We start from the raw sequence: 11,578 nt of genomic DNA on the forward strand, positions 1-11,578 counted from the left end.
TTGTTGGGTCATATGGTAGCTCTATTTTCAACTTTTTGAGGAACCTCCATACTGTTTTCCAAAGTGGCTGCCCCAGCTTGCATTCCCACCAACAGTGTAGGAGGGTTCCCCTTTCTCTGCATCCCCTCCAACATCTGTCATTTCCTGACTTGTTAATTTTAGCCATTCTGACTGGTGTGAGGTGATACCTCATTGAGGTTTTGATTTGGATTTCCCTGATGCCGAGCGATGTTGAGCACTTTTTCATGTGTCTGTTGGCCATTTGGATGTCTTCTTTGGAAAAATGTCTGAGGAACCTCCCATTCCTTTCATCTCCCTGAGGAAAATATGACTCTTCATGTGGGCATTGAAGGAAGAATCCATCACGGATGCCTCAGTGGGACATCTACCCCTGCGAGTGACCACTCTTGCTACTGAGGAGAATGGGATGGGCTCCATCTCCTTGCTTCTCCTTTTCTAAAATGATATAAAGGCAGAAATGGCAAAAGTGCAGAAAAATTAATACCACACCCCTCCTACTTCTAAGTATTAATTTCACTGAGAAAGGAGTTCTTACTCATTTCATGGCATTCTGGAAAGGAATGTAAATACTTGTTAAAAAGAAAATTGTATAATATAGTAATGAAGCATGTTAAGTTAGCCAGCCTGATCACTTACTAACTGTATAATCCTGGTAAATGATTCAATTTTTTTGTTCCTCAGTTTTTCTCATCTGTTAAATGAAGGTTATAATGGCACCTACTCTATGGCTGTTGTGGGGGATTAAATATATTCTTATGGACAGCACTTAAAACAATGTCTAGCACATACCAATCACTATTTTGCTCACTATTCCTGCCCTTTCTTCTTTGTTTTTGTCTTGGTGTAACCCTTCTCACTTTTTCAAATAATTTTAGAAAGTAGCAACTTCCAAATATTTGAAGAAATCAATCAGCGGGTCAGGTCACCCTGCAAACCCGAAAGAGATAGGTTTAAGACCAGTGATATGATATACTGTTTCATGTTTTTTTGTAGGATTTACCATTTTGAGTATATATGTAATCTCTTTTTTACTGTGAGACTATGAGTTACCCATGTGCATGGTAATATGTGCATAGTACAATAAATTGCTCTAAAACTTAGTGACTTAAAACACAAAATTTTTTTTTTTTTTGTCGTCATGTCTGAGGACATAGCTTAGTTGTATGCTTCTGGATCAAGCTCTCTGATGGATCTGTAGTCTGTTAGCAGAGGCTGTCATCTGAGCACAGGACCAGGAAGGGATCTGTTTCCTAACTCATTTACGTGGCTAGCTACAATTTCTCAAGGCGATCTGATGGGGAGGCCCATTTGATAAACACCCAAGACCTTCTAACAACCACATTCACTTTATAGGTCATTTTGCCATCAAGAACGTTATTCCTCACTTTCTGAAACCAGACCTTTTTTTTATTTCTACAAAGTCACACCCACAGGGTATTCATGTGACACGAGACTTTATTAACGTCATGGGGCGAATAAGAAATGCTTACATCACAGAAAGTAAAGAAATTCCAATGGCATCTGAGGCTTTTATGTTCTTCGGGCTTTTCCATGACTGTGATGATTCACATTGACAGGCACTCATGAGAACGGGCTGGTTGATCTACCTCCATTCTCCCTCTCATTTTTCCTCCTCAGCTGCTTCCTTCTGAGCACCAAATTTATCTTACTTATGCACAGCAACTAAACAATTTCCAGTAGCTATTCCCAGTCTGACCATTGCATAACTCAATCCATTAATATGCTCTACAGGATCAGAAGGCCTTCCATTTTACAGAACTCTACCCCCTAGAAAACCATTATTGTTTTAAATAGCAATTATTCTTCTTTTCATTATGCTCACATTTGCTTAAGGTTTTTCAGTTCTTGTTAGTTTTTATCTTTGGGATTTCCATGGTTCTAGAGTAGAGAAAGTAGAGAAAGTGTATTTTTAACTGTTATAAAGAGTTTTAATTAAACTGTCTATCCCCTGCCTATTTATAATGTTGGGAAGCTACAAAAAAGAGTTTTCTTAAGTTTTTATTTTTGCAAAATATGCCTGTCAGTTTCATGTCTGTCTCCAAAACACTTGAAATGTAAACCACTGACTTTATTTCAGACACATGATGTAGAAGACAAATTGACTGAACAAGGATTGGGAAGGATGTCCTGATATTTTGTTACATTCTCTGGCCTCATTTAATTATTTCTATAGGTACTCTCAGTCTTCACTGTGCTATTTATTCTGACTTTTGTGCCCTGTGGTGAAAGTTGTGTTCTTTATACATTTAATTGCAATTTGTAATATATTTGTTGTTTCATCAAGTTTAAGATATTATACTAACTCTTTCATCATGTAATTGCAAATTGAAAATTATAGTAAGAGAGCTTAACTCTTTCTCCTCAAGATTTATACCACTCCACCCTAAATTAAATAAATGTTTTGAAGGCAGTATTCCTTTGTTTTTAGGATTTTAATCTATGGAATTCATGGAACAAAAAAGGCAAATAAAAATATTTTTTTAAAGATTTATTTATTTATTTGAGAGAGAGAGCATGGGGGTGCAGAGGGAGAGAGAATCCTCAAGCAGACTGTCTGCTTATCGTGGAGTCCAATACGGGGCTTGATCCCAGGACCCTGAGATCATGACCTGAGCTGAAACCAAGAGTCGGCCGCTTAACCGTCTGAGCCACCCAGGTGCCCCAATAAAAAATATTTTAAAGCAACCATATATGTAAGAGAAGAGAGGAACAAACAAAGCAAATGTATTATTTATTAATAGAAAAATTAGTATTAACAGGTGAGATAGGAATAAAACAATTATGAAAATTAAACATATCACCAAAAAGAATGTTATAAATGTTCAGGTTCTTAACCATATTTTCAAAATGAAAGAAAATTTAAAACCCTAGGTATTTCAAATAATATCAATCATTATACTGCTTTTCTGAGTACTTTTATGAGCATAGATCAATATAAAGTTTTATTTTCAGCTTTTCTGGTTATCCATACTGCTTTTTAAATGTATAGGGCCATACAGGTTTTATAATTCTAACTTTTAAAACTAGCAACAATTACCTGACTTCAACTTCCTTTGTTGTCATTACACTTAATTTGAATACTAAAAAATATTTTTAAATTCAAAAGAAAAAATAATAACAAAGGGCATGTTGATGTATTAAATTACGTAAGATTAAAAAAACTTGGGGGGGGAATTCAAGTTCATGGTAATCTTTTGAAATTCAGGGTGAAAGTGATGGCATTAGCTCTTTACCAGACAGTGTTTTCTTCAGAAAATCTTAGCAACATTTCTTTCTTAAAATAACTTCTCCCTTTGACAGGCACTGAGCTGCACACTTAGATGGCAACCATTTAGATAGCATCAAGAAAAGGTTGAGAAAGTCGAGGTTTAATAAGAAAAAAATCTTACTATTGCCACTGTTCATTCTATTTCAACCCAAAACATGAGTGGGATTTTTGTTTTTTCCATTCAGTGAAGTTTTTTTCTTTATTCATTTTTTCCTCCACTCAAAAACCCTCACTCAATGCTCCTAAGCTTATATTCTCTGGACACTTTCGGGGAATGGTGGGTGGATGTTGGCTATCAATAGGATAATATTTCTCAAGGTGAAGATTCTATTTTATTTTTAGATTTCCTACTCATGCCCAGAGGAAAACTGAGAATAAATATGATGTTTGGAGTCATAGAGCAACCTAGCAAATCTCACCCTCCCAGAAAGTAATGTATTGAGAATTTCAACTCCTCTGTGACTTTGGTATCATGAGGTGATTACATGTATGTATAAGCCTATTTTGGCCCAGGAAAAATGACCACTTGATAGTCAATCCCCTTATATGAGATCATCAAAAAGAGCTTTTAACATTGTGAGACAGTCTTGCTTTTTTATATTTCAGGCTTTATTTCTCAAACTAATTTAACATATATTTACTTTTTTCTGAGTAACTCAAGTAGCAGTGAGAGTAATAATTATTACCAGTTGCTTGTTGTATGTCAGACATTGTGCTAAGAACTTTATCTCTTATCATCATCATCACCCAGTGAGGTGGCCACTATTACTGACCATATTTTATTGATGAGGAAACAGACTGAGAAAGATTAAGTTATGTGTGAAACACAGAAATTCAACTGCTATTCACTGAAATGGGAAAAGGAGAGTTAATGGCAGACACCAGAAAGCTCACAGATGGAAACAAGAAGACTGGAATGGAAGACTGGGCTTGGCCAGAACCTCTCCTCAAGTCTCTCCTGTTCCTCTTGTTTTGGCTTCTCTCTAGGTGCTGGCATAGTGATCCCTGGCATCTCTGGAGTCACGTACTAATAGTCTGTAACCTGAGAGTAAGAAGAGGGTTTTCCTTGAGATGTCCAACATGACCAACCAGGGAAGGACACAAAGTGATAATACAACTAATCATAGTTCATTTCAGGCACTGTGCTAAAATCTTTATATCCCACAAATGTTTTAAGAGCTAGTTATTATTATCCGATTTTTTTAATAAGAAAGAAAACAGGCTTAGGTCAGGGGAATTTGCCCAACATCCAACAGTCAGAAGGTATTTGTGCTGACTTTCCCAATTAAGGTAGTGTGAGAAAAGACTATCCCTAGAATGACTCCTCTATTTACATGGTTGCTTTTTGGCCTGGCTTGGTTCTCAGACCCATCAGTGAACCAACTGCCATGGCGAGGAGGATGTTATCCTGAAGTTTCAGCTGAAGTCTAGAGCCCATACCTGTGGTCAGGGATTTAATTCTGATGCAGAAAGAAGTGGCCACCTCAAAACTTCCCTGAGATTATAACTGCAGTGAATAGGAAGCTGACTAGGAACCTAGCTCTACCTGATTCAAGACCCCAGACTCTTAACCCTACCTTTACTATTTTACAATAATACTGTGTGTTGCTATCCCATTTTATAGATGAGAAGGTCAACACAGTGAAATAAAAACATCTTCAAATTAACATGGCAAGAAATAGGGAGAAAGAAAACTTGACACTAGGTCTCTCCATTTTGACCCGGTTTTTTGTTCACTCTAATATTCAGCTCCCTTGTAGTAGGTGATGGAGTGTTATCATTATACTTATTTCTAAGGAGAGTTAGTTCAAAGCCCTCCATCATGTAAAGAGGTAGGGAAGTACAAGGATATAGTGGTAAAGTCAGCTATGTATTTGGTTTCTAAATCATTTTGCTAGGGTTACCATAACAAGGTACCACAAAGTGGGTATCTTAAACAGAAATTTGTTGTCTCTTAGCTCTGAAGTCTGAGTTCAAGGTGTCAGCAAGGTTGGTTTCTCCTGAAGGCTGCAAGGGAGAATCTTTTCTATGTCTCTTTCCCAGCTTCTGATGATTTGCTAGCAGTCTTTGGCATTCCTTGGTTTGTAGATGCGTTGTCCCCATCTCTGCTTTTATGCTTATGTGGTGTTCTCCCTGTGTATGTATATGTATCCCAGTTTCCCCTTTTTATAAGCACACCCGTCTTATTGCATTGGGCGGGGCGGGGGTGGGGGAATGTGTCCACCCTATTCTAATATGGCTTCAACTTAATCAACTACAATGGCAACAACCCTATTTCTAAAACTGTCACATTCTGACGTGCTGAAGTAAGGTTAGGACTTCAACATATAAATTTGAGCAGGGGTGGCAGGAAACACAATTCAACCCATGGCAGCTTTTCTAGTAAGAACGAAGATAACAGAAAATGACATAGCTTTTCTACTAAAGAAGACTTTCATTGTCCCTTTTGTTTAAGGTAAAGAGGGAAATAATTAGAAATCTAGCCTTAAAAATATCTAGCCTCAATGGGGAGTCTGGAGGAAAGTTAGGAAAATTAAGAAGAATGATGGGAGAAAGAGATAGTCAGCAGGTGAGCTTGAAAGTACTGGCGTGTGGGAAAGTAGGTGGGAGGTAGCAAAAGCATGTTGAGGTGGCCAGAGCACCCTTGTGAAAAACTTTGGATCAACTTGTTGGTGGTTGGTTCTGATCCAAAATGCCATTGAGATTGTAGAAAGTAGGTAGTATGGCTAATGCAACAGGTGCAAGAAGTCAACTTTGGCCTCATTATTGAAGATTAATCATTGGAGGGGGTGGTAAAAAACACAAGGAGAAAGAAAAATTGAGAGATCAAAGATTAGAATGCAGAGTCATTCTTGAATTCATCAAGAGGGTTAGCACATTATGAATAACATCTTTGAATCTCCTTTTTTCAACAAACCATTTCTGCATATTTAAAATGCAATTAGTGATTTAGTTTTCTGATATAAATTTTCCTGGAAGACAATTGGATCTAATCAACTCTGCCTAAAAACATTTTTTTTTAGAATTTATAAATAATGATGATCCATATAATGTAAACTGAAGCCTATTATTAATGAGATTCTTATGTGAGCTAATATATGTTACATGCTTAGAATAGTGCCTGGCACGGGGCGCCTGGATGGCTCAGTCATTGGGCGTCTGCCTTCAGCTCAGGTCATGATCCCAGGGTCCTGGGATCGAGCCCTGCATCGGGCTCCCTGCTCAGCAGGAAGCCTGCTTCTCCCTCTCCCGCTCCCGCTGCTTGTGTTCCCTTTCTCGCTGTGTCTCTCTCTGTCAAATAAATAAAATCTTAAAAAAAAAAAAAGAATAGTGCCTGGCACATAGCAGTAATACATAAGTGTTTTCTAGTATTATCATGTCACTGTTGCCCTCACAGGGCAAATAGTATAGATGGACTAGAGTAGGTTTGCTCCGAGCTCCTGCCACCTTAATGAATTCATCTTCAGATGCTCCAATAGCCATGTCTGATTTTTTTTGAGATAATGTAATGTTGAAAAAAATCCCAGTGTTCATATATGAAAAATAAAAAGCAGAGCTTTTATGCTTTTCATTTATTCATTCAAAATACTACTGACAAATTAAATGCTTAGTATTTTCAACTTTTTAAAATTCTTTATTAGTGAATCACTAAAAATTATAAAAAACAAAAATCTAGTAGCGTAAGACATTAGTTTGAAGTGAATGTTTCAAAAAGTGGAAAGATAAAATATTGATAATTTTAATTTATATTAATTTTGAAGTGATAATTTTGCATTTTGGTCAATTGCCTTGAGAAAGCATATTAAGCAATTTTAGACATCTAAGATTAAGCCAATGTAGTATTGTAATATCATGTGTGTTAAATATAGATATGTTATTCATATAGGTATGTAAGTTCTTAGGGCTGTACTGAAAACGGTTAAGGAGGTTACAAATGAAGTATAAGCCATGTTTCCCGTTACTGCTATTAATCACTTTAGCATTCTTGTATAATGATTTTACTGGAAGTTTTATACCAAACATCACTCACCCATTTGTATAATTTTAGTATAATTCTGTTTTTGTGTTCTTTGTCCATCTTAGGTGCTCAGTTAATATTGTTAATATTTTATTGTTATTGTTTTATATGATCATAGTTATGATCTCTATAATTTAACCATTTAATATGTTTTTTAAAACCATCTTTAAAAGCTCATGTACCATGAGGTCCAACACTTATAATCACAGTCATACCCACAGCAATCTATTAAATCTATGTTACGTTTCTCTGCCTCTTCACACTTGATTTCATATGCGACCTCTATAAGAATTAATATTGAAATACTACAGTAGTTTTCCACCTGGCTGTACATTAAAAATCACATGGGATGCTTTTTTTTCCCCCAGTGCCCAGGGACCATCTCAAACCAAATTAAATCAGAATCTCTGGAAAACAGTCTTATGCATTGGCATGTTTAGAAGTTTCTTGGGTGATTCTGATATGTATCTAGATTGAAAGTCAGATGAACAAAATGCTGCTTTTAGAAGTAAATATGTGTAATATGAAAGACTTGAACACTCAAATATAAGGTGACTTGCTTGTGTGAGGGGTAATATTTTTTTCTTTTCTTTTCTTTTTTAAGACTTTATTTACTTATTTCAGAGGGTGGGGGGAGAGCACAGAGGGAGAAGCAGACTCCCCGCTGAGCAGGGAGCTCAAAGCGTGGCTCCATCCCAGGACCCTGAGATCGTGACCTGAGCTGAAGGCAGATGCTTAACCAACTGAGCCACCTAGGCGCCCTTAAATTTTGACAAGAAATTTAACATTCCACTTAGGCATGTGTGGCAACAAAGTGGTGCTCCTTGGGGAATATAGGAATCATAAACAAATGAGCTTATAATCAAGTCAAAGAAAAATATATCAGCTGAAACAAAAGTATAAATTCTTGTCAATGTGCTCCTCTACTCTTACTGTTTGTGCTCTCTCTCCCTCTGTGTCTCTCTGTCTTTCTCTTTCTCTCTGACTTTTGCTATTAGAATAAGAAAAACTGAATCTGACACTGTTTCTTTTACCAGGATTAGCATGGATATTATGAGCTGATGATGGGACATGTTACTTCCCTGTCACTGGAAGAAATTCAGGTGAGAACACATTAATGTACATTATTGAATCATATTTATATGTTCATTGACACTTGCATACCTTTATGTATTTGAATATGTATGTCTTAAAAGTTAGCTATAAAGTACTGTTTTGTTTTTTATTTATTTATGTTTGTAATTTCTTTGCTTGTAATATAAATGACCAACAGATAAGTTCAGAAGCCCAGCAGAGTAGACTTTTATTTTAACTGGCAGCTTAAAAAAAATTCTGACTTAAACAAAAATTCTGACTTGGAATGGCTAAAATCAACAACACAAAAAAACAACAGGTGTTGGTGAGAATATGGAGAAAGGGGAGCCCTCCTACACTGTTGGTAGGAATGCAAACCAGTGCAGCCACTCTGGAAAACAGTATGGAGGTGCCTCAAGAAGTTAAAAATAGAACTACCTGGGACCCAGCAATTATACTACTTTATACTACTACTATTTACCCAAAGAATATAAAAATGCTAATTCAAAGGGATACTTGCACCCCGATGTTTATAACAGCTGTATCTACAATAGCCAAATTATGGAAACAGCCCAAGTGTCAATGAACTGATGACTGAATAAAAAAGATTTGATATATATATCAAATATATATATATAATATATATATCAAATATATATATAATATATATATTAGAATATTACTCAGCTGTAAAAAAGAATGAAATCTTGCCATTTGAAACGACATAGATGGAGCTAGAGAGTATTATGCTAAGCAAAATAAATCAGTCAGAGAAAGACAAATACCCTATGATTTCACTCATATGTGGAATTTAAGAAACAGACGAATGAGCAGAGGGACAAAAAAGGAGAGAGAAATGCAAACCAAGAAATAGACTCGTAACTGTAGCGAACAAACTGATGGTTAGCAGAGGGGAGGCAAATGGTGGGGGGTGGATTAAACAGGTGATAAGGATTAAAGAGTGCACTGGTGATGAGCACAGAGTGTTGTATGGAAATGTTGAATCACTATAGTGTACTCCGGTAACTAAAATGACACTATATGTTAAATAACTGGAATTTAAATAAAAACTTAAAAAAGATTCTGACTTGAACAATATGTCTTTAAAAGCTTTTGGTTCAGGGATTTAGAAAGTTAGCCCCTAAGCAAAAATGAATTGAAGTTGCTTTGAAGATACCTTTATTTACCTATTAAATGGAGTGCACGTGGCTTTGTGTGTATATAAAATAGTTAGTTGTGGTTTGGGGATAATTTCTATGGAATATATGTATATGTCAGCATTATTATGTATGCTCTCAAGACTAAGGAACATAAACCCCTGGAGTGCAATAGCAGGTGGAATTCCCTACATATTTAAAAATTGTTTTCTTTTCTCTCTTTCCCAGCATCTATAGCTGAATTAATGTGAATTACATGAGTTTATGAGAAAACTTCACAGTATTCTAATTTCCTTTAATTGCACTGTATAGACACAGAAGCAAAGAAGACCAAAAACTAGCCAACAAAATACTCTTATTGCAAATATATATGCATGATCTCATTTCCCTTGCTTTCACAAGTTTGTACCTTCAAGTACACAAAACCTGTGTCATTGAAGTATATACTTAGAATATAATGGCTAAAAAGAAGGCTAGTATTTAGTTCAAGTTTTGAATATTTTTAGTCAATTTTTTTTCTGACATCTTGAAAACAAAGCTTTTTTTTCTGCTGCCAAGGTCCATCTGCTTCTTAGTTCATTAATAGAAATTGTTCCTAATAGGAAAAAGCTAATAAGACAATGAAGTGGAAATGCAAACAGCCCCTTTAATTCTAACTTGGAACTACACCGTGCTCTTTGACTAGATAGGAAGAACTCTATTAAATGTCTCTTTTAACCGCCAAAGAGTGAATACATTTAATCTCCCTTAGGTTTGTAGCAGCTTTACTCAAAGAAATTTGACCTTCCACATTGGTTCCTAGGGGGAAACAAACCCAAAATTCTTCTTGTAACTCTTCAAGAATGTTTGAAATTTAATAGTAGGCAAATCATTCACTTTAAAAAAATACAAATAGGTTTTAAATGTTACAATTTCAGGGAAGCTAACCTTTCATTGTAAATTAGTAGATAGGATCACATTTTGGGGTGGGGAGTAGGGAGCCATGAATTTCCATTTCCCTACTTAATTTGGTGATTGGACAAAAAAAAAAAAAAAAAAAAAAACTTAGGGTAAAGTACTTATAAAAGAACTGGAGGCTCTCTTTAGTCATTTTTGAGGCTTTTTCTTTTTTCTTTCAAGTTCTAAAAACATGGTATCATTGAGACCTATCTTGATATTTCTTCCATTCTTTTCACTGAAAGTCCTAACCACCTCCAGACTTCTAGAGAAAAGGTTCTGTTGGCTCCCTCTTTCTCAGTTCTGGAAATAATATTATTCTTTTCCCTGTACTTAGGCCAACCTTGCAGAGACAAGTCCCAAACTTTATTGTTTGGTCAATCTTGCATTTATATGGTGGGTTTTCACTTTCTCTACCCATCCTTCCTTTCACCATATTCAACTGGCTTCTAGAGCAAATCCTTGGGAAGATTGGGGATGGGAGCTGGGAAGAGTGGATAGAAGAAGGGATGCTATGGAAAGGGCCTGAGATTTGGAATAAAATTTGTCCTGGGTTTGAATCTGTTCTGAAAACACTACTTAGCTAGGAGACTTTGAACAAATTACTTATCCTCTGAATGTCTCAGTTCTCTGGACAGTCAAAGGGAACTAATAAAAATGATCTCATTGCTTCTTCCAGAGGAGGTGAAGAGAGGAGAGTAAAGATAAAATTGTAGGCTTCTGTCTTTTCCATTTCATCTCTAATAACACTGAGGTCCTTTTTCCCTAGCAGCTTCCCCCACTTTGCCTCAAAATGTATTCAAATTTTACCCCCATCAAGTCTTAGCCCAACATCATTTCCAACCTATTATTTCCTACAATTTTTTTTTTCCTCTTGGAAGCTATGCTCTAAGAATGAAATCTTGAAGTACTATTCTCATTAGAGAGGATTTATGTTTTAGTATTGGAAATTTCACAAAAGTGCACCAAAAGTTGTTCTAGTTGCAACTCAAGAGTAAAGATCTTAACAAGCTTTTCAAGAAACATTGTATAAAACTGGTTGAGCACCAACTCTGAGGATTATTTTAAACGTGATCTAGTTAC

The sequence above is a fragment of the Halichoerus grypus genome, chromosome 4, assembly GCF_964656455.1.
Source record: "Halichoerus grypus chromosome 4, mHalGry1.hap1.1, whole genome shotgun sequence".
In the NCBI taxonomy this organism is placed as follows: Eukaryota; Metazoa; Chordata; class Mammalia; order Carnivora; family Phocidae; genus Halichoerus; species Halichoerus grypus.